Raw genomic sequence first — 16,647 nt, 5'->3', positions numbered from 1 at the left:
CGTTCAACAACGTTCATTTCTATTCTTACATTTGGTATGAGATCAACAACTGCTGTATAAACTAGTACATGTGTTTAATTGTTACTGTCACTTCTCGGGATGCATTCTACTGTTGACAATACATTTTTCTAATCTCTGCACACTAAGACACAGTTACCTTTGACAATTCTGTTACCTTTAACAATTTATCATGCTAATGCTTATTACATTACTTCTAAAAGTCTACTAATAGTACAACTGCAAACGTATCTCCCTTCTAATATTTCTTCTAATAGTTCTCCTATTTGACAACATTGTCGTACATATATTGCTGCTCCACATTCACTTGCTGTCAATGAAACCAACCAACTATTAATGTTTCTATTAATTCCTACTACTGCTACGTCAGCAAACGCACTACACCTTGTACCTGTCTAGTACCTGATGCAACAAAATGAAGTTGTTCCTTTCACCGAAGAGGAGCGTTGGGGTGGCCTAGTGGTTAAAGTGTTGGCTCGACACGCGGAGGGCCCAGCTTCGATTCCTCAACTGGGTACAATATGTGAAGACTATTTCTGGTGACCCCCACTATTAAATTATTGAATATTGCTAAAAGTGGCGTAAAATTCACATTGTAAATACATAGCTTTTGTACTCACGATATAGCTAAAGGGATAACTATTTCAAATCAAGAATTCTGAAGGATCTGTTTAGTAATATCAGTTCTCATTTAGTTCATGCATTTTTGAAAGAATTAGATTTGTTGAATGATTTGTAAATATATAAATATTTTAAAACTGGTATTTAAATTGATTGTGAGTGGCTGTATCCTCACATGTGGTTGAAGCATTGTAGAATTATTGTCCTCCTGTGGGGGTACGTAAGTCCCAAACCATTCCATGTAAATTTAAACCTACCATTATTTCTAACCGCAGAATATGTGTTATTTTAATTTATGGCTAAATAATTATCAAAACTTGCTGACGGCTGAAGGGATGGTGTAAATCCAGCTAGGGTCCATGCAGGAAGCAAATGTGCTGTAACTCCCTATGGTCCCAAGTATGGTGACCTGCCTTCAGAGGGTGGCGATCTATGGCCTGTTTATGTATTGTATCGTCCTCTATAGTTAAAGTATTTTAGATTTAATTACTAGTTTGGAATATATATCTGCGATAGTCTAGTTGGTTTTACTGTTCTTTGTCGACAGATATTTACCTTGTTTTCATCGCTGTAATATTGCTGTAATATTGCCGATGCAATGTAAAATTTTGACTCACTCACTCACTCACTCACGATATGGCTAAATATTGACGATGCGACTCACTCACTCACCGAAAGCTTACAACCCAAATGAACAACCCCCGAGGTTGGATCGCAGGCCGCTTGCCTAAGTCATGTTAATTACTGACATTTTATCCCAACAAAACTTTCAGATGATGTAATCCATACTAGTTGTGGAGTAAGTCGTATATATCCGTCCAAATCGTCTCAGGATATTTATTGCAAGTTACAGGAGCTCACGATAAACGTAACACGCATACTGTCTTAAAGTAATGTGTGACAAGACACGAGCCAATACTCTTCTTGTACGTGTTGCTTGCATCATTTCAAAGGGCTTGTGATAGGTACATACATCAGATTGAGAACAAAGCAGCTGTTAATTTAAACTTCAATACCCTAAAATCACCACCATTTCTCTCTCTCTCCACATCCTGGCGTACCACTTCCGTAATGAGACATAAGCTCAGCACTGCAGTTTGATATCAGGTTACTCTCTACAAACTCGGTGAATAATATTATGTATGTCCATGATATTTCAAACGTCTACAACTTATATGATAGACAAACATGCCCAATGCCATCTGTTTGGAATATGTGTAAATAATCCTGTCATTTGCAACAATAAACCAACCAAGATCATTTTCAAACCTTATTGAAATATGAGACATGGTCGTTTCTATTTGTAATTCCAGACCTGTATGAAACTATACACATAATTTCAATACATGTACTATTTCATGCTGCATCTGTACCTACAGTTGCTGGCGATCTATAGTCCATTTCTATACTGAGTTGTCCTAATTTTATATCACGTTTTAGAGAGAGATGCTAGTTTTATTTCTTGATACTGTGATATTCTAGTTGATTTATTGTCTTTCGTCGACAGGTTTTTCTAATGTACATGTATTTATGGTGAATTCAAAACCTGTTTATAGTCACGATATGGCTGAAATATTGCCGATGTGACTTCAAATCACTCACTCACTCACTCACTCACTTTAATACTTGGCCTAGTCTTGTTGATCTTAACGCGGATGTAAACCATTTGGCCCACCCTTTTCACATATTATACCCGATTGTGTGTACACGTGCGTATGTGAACCAGTGGAATAAACTGTGGCGCAAGCATGATATTTTCACTTAATTAATAACCGTTAAAGGACATGTAAACATTATGCCCTAGTAAATAGAGACAAAGATGGTCTAAAACGTGCTAGGAGTGCCAGTTGTAAAACATAAAGGAAGCCAGAAATCCTTACAGGCATATCGACAAGTGTGACAAACTTAACCGTTAACGTAACTTAACTAAGCAATTTCAGTCCTAATTCCCTTTGTACTGTACAAACACCTACTCAAGGTGTATATATACCTCAGTCCATATTCTGTTCATCACTTGTTTCATAACAATGTTAGAACCCACACCGAAACATCGCTCTCATTGTAATAATGAAGTTGTTCATCCATATATTGTTATCCGTATAAACCCTCATAAGGACATGGATAACGGAAAATGTCATCACAAGCATGGCCAGCCTGACTGGGAGATACTGGCGTTAACAGCCAAAGTTCATTTCCGTTCTCCGTTGACATATCCGCTGCTATTTAATCTGGCACCCGTGAAGAGCCACCTCCTCGTGGTGGGTGCTGGGTAACGTTAAGCGCTCTTCGACCCCCCGTTGCGGACCCGGGGGTATATTTGGTCCACAGCACCCCATTGCTGGTCCTAGGACCGAATTGGGCAACCTGTTTGCCGTGGGTTGCGCCCCTGTGTCGGTGGAGGACGGGATTCTGGTGGTTGAGGGCACAGGAGCCGGGAACAGTGTTCCTTTTGCCCAACACACCACTTCGACCCTTACTTAACCTAGACGGGTGGTAGAACGGGCCCGGTTCTACCAATCGGCTGGTCATGTCATGCCCTGTGCATGGTCAACTTCACATTATGTATATCTCTGTATCTTCTCCTCGAAATAATGTTGTGATACTCTCACGTTGAAAAATCGTTACTCTGCCTAGAGTCCTATGCCAGAAGGCGGTGGCTCATGGGCCAATCTGGCATTACTGACCTCCAGGTTCTATGTGTCTTCAGATAATAACCATGGGCGGAACCAGCCTGACCTTTATTCTGTTTGACAATTTTAGCTACCTGTGTCTGTATTGCTCGAGTATGACAACCCTGTAGCCCTGGTGTTTCGGAGTCGGTTTCCACTTCGACACCGTTCTTGTTGACACTCCATGGTGGGTGGGGAGCAGGGTTGTCGAATATCCGTTTTTCATTATGGCTACCTAAATTCTAACTGGTTCTCGATCAAAAACTAAAAGACGACATGTTGAAACAGATGCTTTATCATCTTCTGATGATGATTCTACCGCAGTCAGTATTGATTCCTGGCCACGCTTTCTGGTTGTGGAGGGAATTGATGGACAACCTTTGAAGCTTAACCCCTTTGCCATATCAAAAGCCATTGCTGGAATATGTGGTGAAGTGAAAAATGTCACACGTCTCAGGACAGGTTCTCTGTTAGTTGAATGTGCAAAGAGACAGCAATCTGTCAATTTGCTCGAAGCTCGTCAATTTGCGAATACTGGGATTACTGTCTCAATACATAAAACACTAAATTCCTGCAGAGGCATAATCAGTGATCGAGCTAAATGTCTCGCTGACATGTCAGAGGAAGAAATTGCTTCTGAACTGAAGGCCCAAGGTGTCACCTCTGTAAATAGATTCACTAGGAAAAACGGTGATGATATCATTCAGACCAATACCTACCTGTTTACCTTCTGTCTCACGTCACTACCAAAATCAATAAAAGCTGGGTATTTTAACATCGATGTGGAAGTGTATATCCCGAATCCGCTTCGATGTTTCAAATGTCAAGAGTGTGGACACGGAGCTAAGTCATGTCGCAGCTCCCCAGTTTGTTCCCGTTGTGGTTGGACACATGAAAACGTCAACTGCACAAATGAAATCAAATGTGCAAACTGCAACTGTGACCATATGTCATTTTCCAAATTATGTCCAGCATATGAAAGGCAAACACAAATTTTGAAACTGAAGCACACCAACAATATATCCTTCAATGAAGCAGAAACGTACGTAGCAGCCGTTTCTACTCCTTGCACAAAGGTTGATCAGGCTGTCAAACTGCAATCACCTGGGTCTCAGACGACCCAACTGTTTTGTACAGTGTTTCTGGTACCAGAAATGGTGCTGCCACTCAGACAGATACTGATATTGAAGCTGACCATCCGCTTCCAGCATTGTCTGACACTCCATCAGACTCCAAGAATTTGCCAGCACCTCAAATTCTTTCAGACCCTGAAACCCAGACAGCACCGGTAACCAAACCGAAACGTCTCACGAACAAAGAACGGAAACAACTCAAAAAAAAGAAATTAGGGCACTTAAACACTTAGAAGTGGCTCCTCCTTTTTCCGTCCCTATAGAGGTTCACAACACCTTTGAACCTCTGGACATGGAGGTCACTCCATCGCTGCCAGATCAGCGAAGAGGACCTTCTCCCCGTGCTCGATCTCCCATTGAACCACCATGACTTCCTCCCTTAATGTAATTCAATGGAATTGTAGAGGACTTCGCAATAACTTTAATGATTTTCAGCTATTAATACAAGATCTAAAACCATCAGCCTTTTTTCTTACAGGAAACTTTCCTTAAAGTTACAGATAATTTTGACTTGAGATATTATAACTCATACCATCACTTCTCTCCTCCAGGTGATAAAGCTTCTGGTGGATCTTCTGTTATGGTGAGGCAGGGCGTCATTCCTCTAAATACCCCTCTCCAAGCTGTCGCTGTACGAGTAACCCTAAATATCGTTTTTACCCTGTGTTCTTTATATATTCCACCTTCGTTTTGCCTCCGACAGGTTGATCTTCAAACATTATATGACCAGCTACCAAAGCCATGTGTCATCATGGGAGATTTAAATGGCCATAACCCGCTTTGGGGTAGTAATAACATCAATACAAAGGGTAAAATCTTAGAGGAGTTTTTCTCAAACAACGATTTATGCATATTTAATGATGGTTCTCATACATATCTACATCCAGGAACTGGAACTTACTCTTGTCTGGATTTATTCATTGTTGACTCTAGTTTACTGAGTGAATTTGAATGGTCAGTTCACGACCATATTGAAATCTGTGACACCTTCTGATGTTCCTCCATCATCACGATGGAACTTTGCTAAAGCTAACTGGGATTTGTATGAAATTTGTTGTTCTACTAAACTAACACCTGGTGCTTTTCCTGATGTTCCCGACCCTGTAACACTCTTCTCTAACGAACTTCTTAAAATAGCTGATGAATGTGTTCCGAAGTCCTCTTCCAATCCACACATACGTAAACCATTGTTTACCGCTGACTGCAAACAAGCTAGGAAGGCCCGGAAGAAAGCTGAACAGTATTTCCGTCGCCATCCTATGGTTCTCAATTTAAATAAGTTCAAAATTTTAAATGCTAAAGCAAGGCGTACTTTTAAACAAAACAAACGCCAGTCTTGGCAAAATTATGTTTCAAAAATAAATTCACGTACGCCAATGTCGAAGGTATGGAACATGATCCAGAAAATCAAAGGTAAGGGTTCTCAATCTAGCATTCACAATCTGAAAGATGGGAATCAATTATTGACTAATAAATCAGATATTGCTAACAAACTTGGTGAGACTTTCTTCATCATCTAATTATGTACATTAGATAAGAAATCTATTAATTTTACTTCAGATAATGGGGAAGATTATAATGAAACCTTTTCGATACATGAACTTCACACTGCTCTTGACCAGGCTCACGATACTGCTTCAGGAGCTGATGGTATACATCATCCACTACTGAAGCACTTACCAGATTCATGTTTAGAGACACTTTTAGAAATTTTGGATGACATTTGGACATCTGGAAATTTTCCTTCGTCGTGGCGCGATGCCATAATTGTGCCCATCCCTAAACCTGGACGTGATCATACTGATCCCTCGAATTATAGACCAATTTCACTAACTAGCTGTGTTTGCAAGACCATGGAACGCATGATAAATAATCGACTTGTTTGGTACTTGGAAACCAATAACCTCATAACAGATATACAATGTGGTTTCCGTAAAAACAGAAGTACAGAAGTCCAAAACTACCTGTATACACTTTTGTAGAAAATATAAGCTGCATAAAGACCCAGAACTATCTTTAAATGGCACTCCGATCAAAGTTGTCAAGGAGGCCAAGTTCTTGGGTCTAATTTTCGACTCCCATTTAACATTTTTGCTGCATATTAAAACCCTTAAAGCTAAATGCCTAAAGGCACTCGCTTTGTTGAAAGTCTTTACCAACTCACAGTGGGGAGGGGATCAAGCTACCCTCCTCCACCTATATCGATCATTGGTCCGGTCGAAACTTGATTATGGCTCGTATATGGTGGAGCCTGCAACAGCAACCTAAAACTACTTGATTCTGCCCATCACCAGGGCCTGAGACTTTGTCTTGGGTCCTTTAGAACCTCTCCTATTGAAGGTCTCTTTGTTGAGGCTGATGAGCCATCCCTTAACCAACGTCGTATTAAATTATCATTACAGTATATACCAAAACTCTATTCTAACGAGTCTAATCCTGCATTTAACTGTGTTTTCAATCCTCTTTATGAGGATTTATACAACAAAAAGTCTTCTCTTGTTCCGCCTCTTGGGCACAGAATTAAGCCATTAATTTCTGCTGCCGGCATTGAGCTGGAAAATATAGCTCCTTCCCGTTTCTTCTCCTCCTTGGCAACTGGTCAGGCCTGAAGTTGACCTAACTCTGACAAAGTTTAAGAAATCTGAAACTAATGAATTGCAATACAAACAAGAATATAATCAATTAAAAAATAAATATAATACATACAAATCCTTATTTACAGATTGGTCCAAGGATGGTGGCGCGGTGGCTTGTGCCACTGTCATTGGATCCCGAACAATATCATCTCGACTACCAAACAACAGCTCTATTTTCACAGCAGAGGCTAAGGCCATATTAACAGCTCTTCAATATATTAATAAACACCGTAAATATAAAGACTACATAATATTTTCCGATTCTCTTTCATGTCTTCAGGCTATTAAAAATATTTCTTGTAAACATCCTCTTTTATTGGAAATTATTGGAATGTATAATGAGCTTGCTACTGGCCAATGCGACATCGTCTTTTGTTGGTTACCCAGCCACGTTGGCATTTCTGGGAATACAATGGCCGATCTTGCTGCAAAGGCAGCACTCAACAAATCTGTGACACCAATTCTTATTCCATTCTCTGATTACAAAGCTAGCATTAGAACTTACATCCGCGATCTGATGCAGAAGAAGTGGGACACCCAAGTAGGTATTAATAAATTACATGAAATAAAACCCTATATTGGCTACACTTACTTGGGTTGTCCGTCCAGATTTGAAGAGGTCATCATGCGACGATGTCGTATTGGCCATACAAGGTACACTCACAAATATTTGTTACAAGGTGAAGATCCTCCGTTTTGTATCCCTTGTGATGAAAGAATCACGGTCAAGCATCTCCTGCTTGACTGTGTTCAATTCTCCATCATAAGGGATAAATATTTCAATGTTAAAACTGTTAAGGATCTTTTTAATTCTGTTCATCTTCATTTAATTCCTTCTTTTTGAAAAGAAATTGATTTCATTAATGAATTTTGATAAATATTTTCTGTAGATAGATGTTTTAATAATTGGTAGTTTTGATTAGTAACTTAGATTGTTAGTGGTTGTACCCTCAAGGGGGGTTGAAGTAGCATAAAAATATTGTCCTCCTGAGAGGGTACGTATGTCCCAAAAACTTTCAAAGTGAAAGTTTCACGTCCTGTGTTTTTAAACGTAGTATTCTTGTCATTTTAAATTGTGGCTAAATTTTCCTACAATCGCCAACAGCTGAAGGGATGGTGTAAACTCAGTTAGGGTCCATGCAGGTAGCAAAAGTAATGTAAGTCCCCATGGTTCCTAGTATGGTGATCTACCTTCAGTTGTTTGCGATCTATAGCCCGTTTTTATATTGTATTGTCTTCGTAAATAAAATAGTTTTACATGTTCATGCTAGTTTAAGACTCCATCTGTGATACTCTAGTTATTTTACAGTCCTTCGATGACTGATTATTTAGCAACTTTAATTTATTGTTTATGTAAAACATTTCTCGTCACGATATGGCTGAAATATTGCCGATGTGACGTTAAATAATAACTCACTCACTCACTATTTAATCTATATAGAAGCACCTGCTGTTTAATCTATTACATATACTACGAAACACTCTGAAAATAGTCTATTACCCTGAACTTTATGACACATTTAAGCAAATCTATCAGCTTTACAAATTTGAATAAGTACACTTGTTTCAATAATCCTAAACATAACTATCCTACTAACAATACAATAAAATTAACTTTACAATATTTCTTCTCATATATTTGCTCCAGCAAAGAACAGTAATGCACAGCTGTGTCAATGGAACTTCTGGTCAACCACCACTGGGTCACTTGTTCCCGACTCACGGAGTCTTCCGGTCTGTAGTTAGGCAAGGATACCTCTGTATGACGTCGGACAACAAAAAACACTTATTTTGAATGGGGATTATTTGAGTAAGCTAGGTTCGTTCATGCAGTTCTGCTTGTGAGATTATGTGCATGATTTGGTAACCAACACCACCAATGGCAATCCTGGTCATGTATTTTGCAACAGATTCGAACAATATTATCCCCATTAACTTAACGAAATTTGTTTTTCTCTTTGAAAGACTGGTTGTTGTTTAGTTAAACACTACATATGTCTTCGGCAAAAATAGTTCCTTAATGTATTCTTCAGATACTTCTGAGATTGTGTGTACGCACAGGTTACGATAGGTTTTACGATGGTCGTATCGCTACGAAATCATTTCCGGATCTGTAAGAAGCGACAAACGAGATCGGGTGGTCAGGCTCGCTGACTTGGTTTACACATATCATCGTATCCCAATTGGGGTGGTCGGGTAGCCTAGCGGTTAAAGCTTTCGCTCGTCAAGCCGAGGACCCGGGTTCAATTCCCCACATGGCTACAATGTGTGAATCCCATTTCTGGTGTCCCCTGCCGTGATACAGTTGGGATCTTGCTGAAAGCGGCGTAAAACTAAACTCGATCACTCACTCGTATCTTAATTGCTTAGATCGCCGCTCATGCTGTTGATCACTGGATTGTCTGGTCCACCTTTGAATATTTACAGACTCCCTCCATATATCTGGAATTCTGCTGAGTGCTGAGTGCGGCGTTCAACAACAATCAACCAACTTTCTGGATCTGGCCCCTGGTGTGTAGGTGTAACAGTATTGTGCTGTTTCATCGAATTGGTACCATGTTAGAAACGCAACAGGTGTAAAACTTCAATGTTTTATTAACCTCGATTGCTATTATGTGTAGTTAGCACATGTCTGTGACTCAGTGTAATTCGTTTTAAAACACATTCACAAACATGTTAACTGGGTTACTGAGGAAAGTATACTAAGTAGCAAAAGAAACGTCAGTTTGGACTTTTCTTTCGCAGAAACGGATAACTGTAAACTCGTTTAATGTTTTGATTGTATATTTTTGGCATCATCTCGAACTTTACCTGAGCAAAGACATTCATTCCCAAATGGAACCCAGGAAATGGTCCAAAAAAACGCAACTTGATCACGGAGATGGTCCGGTGTTCTCCATGTGTTTCATGCAACTCATGCTGCTCGTGCTGTTCACAAGGACCAGCCCTATAAAATGATTGAAAAATTCAATTACAACGTCAGCAGGATGCCGCGACTCACGACAGCTCAGAGGAACCAGGTGCTAGGAAGACTTTAAGCTGGCCACACTGCACAAGCCGTTGCCATTAACTTCCAGGTCAACGTTCGGACCATCTGCAGGCTGCAGCAACGTTCCCGGGCCACCAACACCACAAATGATCGCCCCGTACTGGCAGACCAAGAGTGACCACAAGACGACAAAACCGTCATGTTGTGCGACAACATGTAGAGAATCCTTTCATGCAGGCATCTGAAACAGCACGCCAGACAGTGGGAACACACGGAAGACCAATCAGTACTGATACACTACGTCGACGTCTTAAGTCGACGTCTTAACAGCGGGAACCTCCATTGCCGTGGACCTTACCGTGGACCTATCCTCACCCCTCGGCGTAAACGTCTACGTTTTGCCCTACAACACCAAAATTGGCGATACAGGCAATGGAGAACTGTTCTGTTCACAGATGAGAGTCGGTACTGCGTATCAACTGCAGATGGCAGAACAAGAATATGGCGACGGTGGGACCAGCAGTACTCAGACCAATGTGTTACGGAAAGAGACTCATGGGGAGGTGCAAGCATCATGGTATGGGGTGGAATAGGCCTGGACCACAGAGTGGGTCCTGTGGTGTTCCAGAGCCTTGGTCCAGGGAGAAAAGGCGGCATCACAGCGGTGCGCTACATCGACCAAGCTATAAGACCCCACGTCATACCACATTTCGTACGTCACCGGAACAACATTTTCCAGCATGATAACGCCCGGGCCCATTCTGCCAGAGCTACACGGCACTTCCTGCAGCAGAACGATGTCAAGATTATGCAGTGGCCAGCCCTTAGTCCTGATTTAAACCGAATTGAACATCTTTGGCATGAAATTCAAAGGAGAATGAATACTGTCATACCAAGGCCGAAAACAGCCGATTTATTGCGCCATGTCTTTCTCAGAGGGTGGTTCCAGATGCCAATGACCTTCATCAATCGATTGGTGCACTCCATGAATAGACACTGTGCTGTAGTTATTGCCGCTCGTGGTGGTCACACTAGATTCTGAAGTCAAGGGTCTGAATGGACTGCAAACGTTCACGTAATGTCTACACAAAAAATGTTTTTGATCCAGTTATTATGTCCATTTTTGTAATGATTTGATTACAGTGCCTATCTAATTTTGAATTCGTACTGACGGGGGCTTTTTTTGCTGCTGAGTATATATGTTTCAGTTTTGATCAGGTAGACCAGTGACTGATAGTGTGTTATTAGCGTTACCCAGCACCCACCACGAGGACAAACCATATTGTGGTGTTCCATCGAATCGGGTACCATTTTGAAACTTCAATGTTTTATTAACCTCGATTGCTAGTATGTTTAGTTGGCACATGTCTGTGACTCAGTGGAATTCGTTTTAAAACACATTCACAAACATGTCAACTGCGTTACTGCAGAAAGTAAATGTTTCAGTTTCTAATTTTGAATTCGTACTGACGTTGTTTTTTGCTGCTGAGTTTATATGTTTCAGTTTTGATCAGGTAGACAGTGACTGATAGTGTGAGCAACGTCCCATGCAAAGGTGTATGGCTCCTACAGGGGCTCCTAAAACTAGCACAGTATTCCCGGGAAATCGAAAACATTAAGGAGAGGGGCTTTGGCAGAAACATCAATTTACAACCCTTCATGGAACATATTTCAAACCAGAGCCAGCGACTGGAACTTTAATCACAGGCTAGTGGAATGAAGGCGTTATGTGTACATTGGTTTTCTTTGTCACTTTATTTCTAATGTCGCCGACTAATACAGGAGCATATGCATGGACTACATTAATCATCAACGTTTTACAGATTCCATTATTCATGTGTGCATTTAGTTTCGTTCCGTTTATGGGAAATTAAAACACTCCAATAAATAGCCGTTTGCTCAACTTATAATGCAGTCTGTTACACAAATCATATGATGTTTCACAAGTTCCCATTGCAGTGTGTTACTCTCGTATTAGTTAGCAGATGTTGTTGATAAAGTGATATTTTACGAGGGTCGGTCAAAACGTAGTCAGCCTAGCTATATTCTCGATTTCCAATGTTTGAAAAGTATTTTTGAAGGATATTAGCAAAGCCATATGGGTAATGTGGTTAACGAGATATTAGTCATCACAACACATTGAGGTATACTTTCTATACAAAATTGCAAAAAATGAAAAACGACCTGTACTTTGGTAACACTTGGATTATGGTATGCCCTCAGATAAATAGAGAATACTACACGAGGTCTCATTACGTACGAATTATACGAAACGAGTGTCCTTCCTATGGTATCTGACCGAGCGAAAGCGAGGTCAGATAACATAGGAAGGTCACGAGTTTCGTATAATTGGTATGTAATGAGACCGAGTGTGGTATTTTATTTATTACCCACGTCTTACATGCATTTAAAATGACAAAATAGCGTATTTTTGTTATGTTTTTGGTTTCATAAAGAGGTTGCGGAAGAGTTTTGTACTGTAGAACAATATTTGCATGACGTCACACTAATGAGGTCACTGCCATGGTAACCGACGTCACGATGCTTGTCAGTTGTCAGTTGTCATCGCCTCGTACAGCCTCCTACAGTAAACTACTCCGTTGCACCTCGTTTCTTGGTTTCCCGTTGCTTCATTCGGCTAACATCACTGGTGGAAACATTGCGTTTATGTTTTTCGACAGATATAATGTCTCAGTTCGACACAGTATTAAACAGCGACAGGGCAACGTTCGCAATGTTTACATTCCCACAATGCATTTAAGTTGTAGAATGAATGAATTCACGTGTTTGTTATGAATGAAAAAATAGTTACGTCAGAATGTGACCTAATTGAGAGGTCATCGGTTATCCAATCAAATTGTTAGAATTTCAGGTCAAGTCGTTACGACACAGGTCAACGCGATACGACACTCGTGTGGCGTACGAGATTAATATGCAACTACCCATACGTTGACCACGTGGGTAATAATACCACATAAAATATGTTCTGAATATTATTGGATGAGTTCCCCTTCATAATCAACAGTCACATATTTGAATTGCTTGATTTATATTTTGCTCGGTGTGTGTGTGTGTGTTTGTGTGTGTTTTGTAATGACACCCCCATTTTAGTCTTTCAAAAGTTCAAAAACATTGTGTTTGCAATATATTGAGAACTGACACTTGTGTGACCATTCAGTAGTTAAAGTGAACCCTTGGCATCATGTATGAATAAGTGAAAACACTCGAATAAATTATGTCCTTATGATTACGTCATCTGAAAGGGGATAGGTAGTGTCTCCAAAACAAGCTCTTTCAGTAAACATGAAGGGGGAGTCACTTTGACAAGCGATTGTAGTTTCATATTGCTTTTTTATGCACTTTAATGTCTAAGTTTGAGTCTAGCGGACTTCTTCCTATCTCAAGCACACAAAATACTGCTTGCATATTTTGCTTCCTGAAGTTTGTGATCCATTTATTGCAGATTTTGCTTTTTTGGGAGTACCAACATAAAAACTCAAACAAAATGGGGATCGTGAGGCTGGAACATAGCAAAATCAATTTGCTTGAGGTTGCCAGATAATATGTAGAAGAATAAAAAACAGCTGCATTTGTATCATTTTCTAAGTGAGGCCAACTACTTTTTGAACGACCTTCATATGAACTAGTGCCATGTGAAGTGTATGTACAGGCGTAACAACACCGTGCGCCTCCGTTCAACCAGTGCATCATTCAGCTTCTATACAGCAGAGAGGCGGTGGGGTAGTCTAGTGATTAAAGCGTTCGAAGACCCGGGTTCGATTCCCAACATGGGTATAATAAGTGAAGCCTATTTATGGGGTCCCCCGCTTCGATATGTCTTAAATATTGCTTAAAACGCCGTAAAACTAAACTCGCTCACTCAATCGCTCACTCATGCAATGAACACACAGACTATCGGTAATGCAACATCCGCCCCACTATATTAGCTTACGACTGCTGTTTCAAGTCTCATTATAGGTAGCACCAGAGGAGACTGGTATCAACAACAAATATTTTCATGACGAATTTCACATTACCTTCCATGATGGCAGTAATCGTTTAGTTGCAAGCTGTACAAAGGTTGCCAGAGGCGTTTCATACCAGCTTCATTTCACATTGCTTAATGTTTTGTATCCAAGTGCTAACACTGGCTATATCCACATCTGGACATTGAGGCACTGCCCTCACCCGATTCCAGAATCGAATGTGCCAGATCAATACTTGTAATCTCATAAATTATTTTATTCCTTTGACGAACTATTGAATCTCGATGTAATTATTTCGATCCGTGGAAATATAATTTAAGTTTTAAACGATGTAAACGCAACATGCTCAACATTGGACGGCACATGTATGAATCACAGTAGTTGTCTCCTGACTGGATTTACAGTCTGTGGGCAATCTGGAAACTAACAGGCTAGCCAATAACAGCATCCCCCTGACGATATTTACTTAATATGGTTCCAACTATTTGATATAAACAGTGAGCATATTTCTACGGAAAGGTTTGCAGCATATGCAGCTTTTAGCCATGGATGTGACAGGGTGGTGTGACATGTCTCCTGCTGTTTGCTGTGTCGTGGGCATACTTCTGCTGATGTACATGTAAGTCCATGCATGTTAAAGTGAGTGAGTGAGTTTAGTTTTACACCACCTTCAGCAATATTCCAGCACTATCAGGGCGGGGGACACCAGAAATGGGGAATATTAAAGTCTAAATTCTTGATTTAAGAATGTGCACGGTTGGTGTAGCCTTGTGGTTAAAGCGATCGTTTGTATCCCGGGTTCGATTCCCCACTTGGGTACTGTTTGGGTGACTGATATTGCTGGAATATTGCTAAAAGCGGCACGAAACCGTGAGGGTTGTTCGCGGGTAGTTGTTAGAATCCAATTATATGATTCTGCTTGCTTAAGCTTTGCAATTATCACCAAGAATAAGCTTTCTTTTGTTGGAGGAGACAACTAACACGATGGTTGATGAGTTGTATTCCAACTGCAAACAAAGATGACCATGGTATCAGTCGAAAGCTGAAATAAAGCAGCGTTAAACGAACAAACAAACAAACATCCTTTTGCCAGACATATAACGAGTTACACACCTGCGCCAAGCCTACTAAAAGTAATTACTTGTCTTCAGATATGGAAACTGGCGCCTGCGAGTTCTTTCTAGCGCTGGAATACCAGGACCCTCTCCAACAATATTCCTTGGACACTTCAAACAATTTGCAAATAATGTAACTGGTTTTATAAACACATTAGTTAATTATAAGTAATCATATCTGCAATTTGGATATTCATTTTGCAATATTGATGGTAAAATTCGTAAATTGTAAGTCGTACATAAATGTATACAACCTAACTAAAGTGTACGGGTGAGTTGAAAACTGAATGACATAATTTCACACTTCTAAAACTATCAAAAGTAAACTCTAGGAATGAATATAAATGTTCAAGCATGAAGACAGTGGTAACACATATTCATTGTATATGAACCTTGTATTGAAGCATTATTTTACATGAAATAAACTGGCAATTGCTCTTCTTTCAAATCGACTTTAAGTGTTTTGGTTTTCAGGCTGTACGTTGGGGCTCAACCATTCATAATCGTGCATGACATGGACATTCTGAAAGAAGTCCTTGTGAAAAAAATTGACAATTTTACAAATCGAAAGGTATGTTTTATAACAATATATCTTAACTTCTTGTCGCCGTACGCCCTATTGTTCAGTTTGTGGGTAATAGTGAATGACAACTGCTACTAAAAGTTATGATTCTCAAACAGCATTGACGAATTTCCCACTGGGTTCTGTTGTACATTTTTTTTGTTATTCTACAGACAGGAATAATATTACAAATCTGTAAACGATAAAGGAGTTTACCATCGGCAGAATATCAACTGAAAACGGGCTGGTTGGAGTGTGGAATATATGCTCTAATCATGCTGAACCTTGTCAGTGATAATACTGAACCTGTTTTGTGTTCTATAGTACTTCGTGGTGTAAGGTGTATTTATGCCTGGAAGAAAACAACACTTCTATAATGTTTTGTTTTATTGCAGACAGTGATAGATGTGAATCCGTTTGCATTTAAGTCAGCTCTTAGCTTTTCCAGAGATGCCCAGTGGTATAGACTGCGGAGGATTATGACGGCAGCATTCAGTGGATCAAAAATTAGACATGTAAGTACGTCAAGGAATATTCAGATATATTCATACACCCGTGAAAATCCGGGTTAGAACTGGTTTTCAGCAAACCATACTTGTCGGAAGAGATGACTAACAGGATCGGTGGTCAGGCTTGCTGATTTGACTGACACACATCATCGTATCCCAATTGCGTAGATCGATGCTCATGATACTGATCACTGATTCACTGTTCCTGACTCGGTTATGTACAGGCCACCACCATATAGCTCTTGAATATTGCTGAGTGCGGCGTTAAACAGCTAACAAAGTATATACACACTTGTTAATTATGGACGTCCCCGTCATAGTAGCGACATAATTGATGCCAGACACCGTTATGAAACTCGAGTAATCTGTGTTCTTTATTACAGATGTGTGAGCAGATCAACGCAGTAGC

At 40.1% G+C, this 16,647-nt stretch overlaps 1 long non-coding RNA gene across 1 annotated transcript in view; it reads right to left on the bottom strand.

The window, feature by feature from the left end:
- The window catches only part of LOC124259041, a 28,645-nt gene extending 13,453 nt beyond the window's left edge, over window positions 1–15,192 (bottom strand). Inside the window, exons 1-2 of the long non-coding RNA XR_006893738.1 lie at window positions 15,181–15,192; window positions 6,922–6,931 (exon numbers count right to left, since the gene is read on the bottom strand). This is a non-coding gene — a long non-coding RNA (uncharacterized LOC124259041). The remainder of the gene's footprint in view (window positions 1–6,921; window positions 6,932–15,180) is intronic.
- Window positions 15,193–16,647: the final 1,455 nt, after the last annotated feature.

Source organism: Haliotis rubra, unplaced genomic scaffold (assembly GCF_003918875.1).
Source record: "Haliotis rubra isolate DU_JTF1 unplaced genomic scaffold, ASM391887v1 Scf708, whole genome shotgun sequence".
NCBI lineage: Eukaryota > Metazoa > Mollusca > Gastropoda > Lepetellida > Haliotidae > Haliotis > Haliotis rubra.
This window is presented reverse-complemented; position numbering and strand designations above follow the sequence as displayed.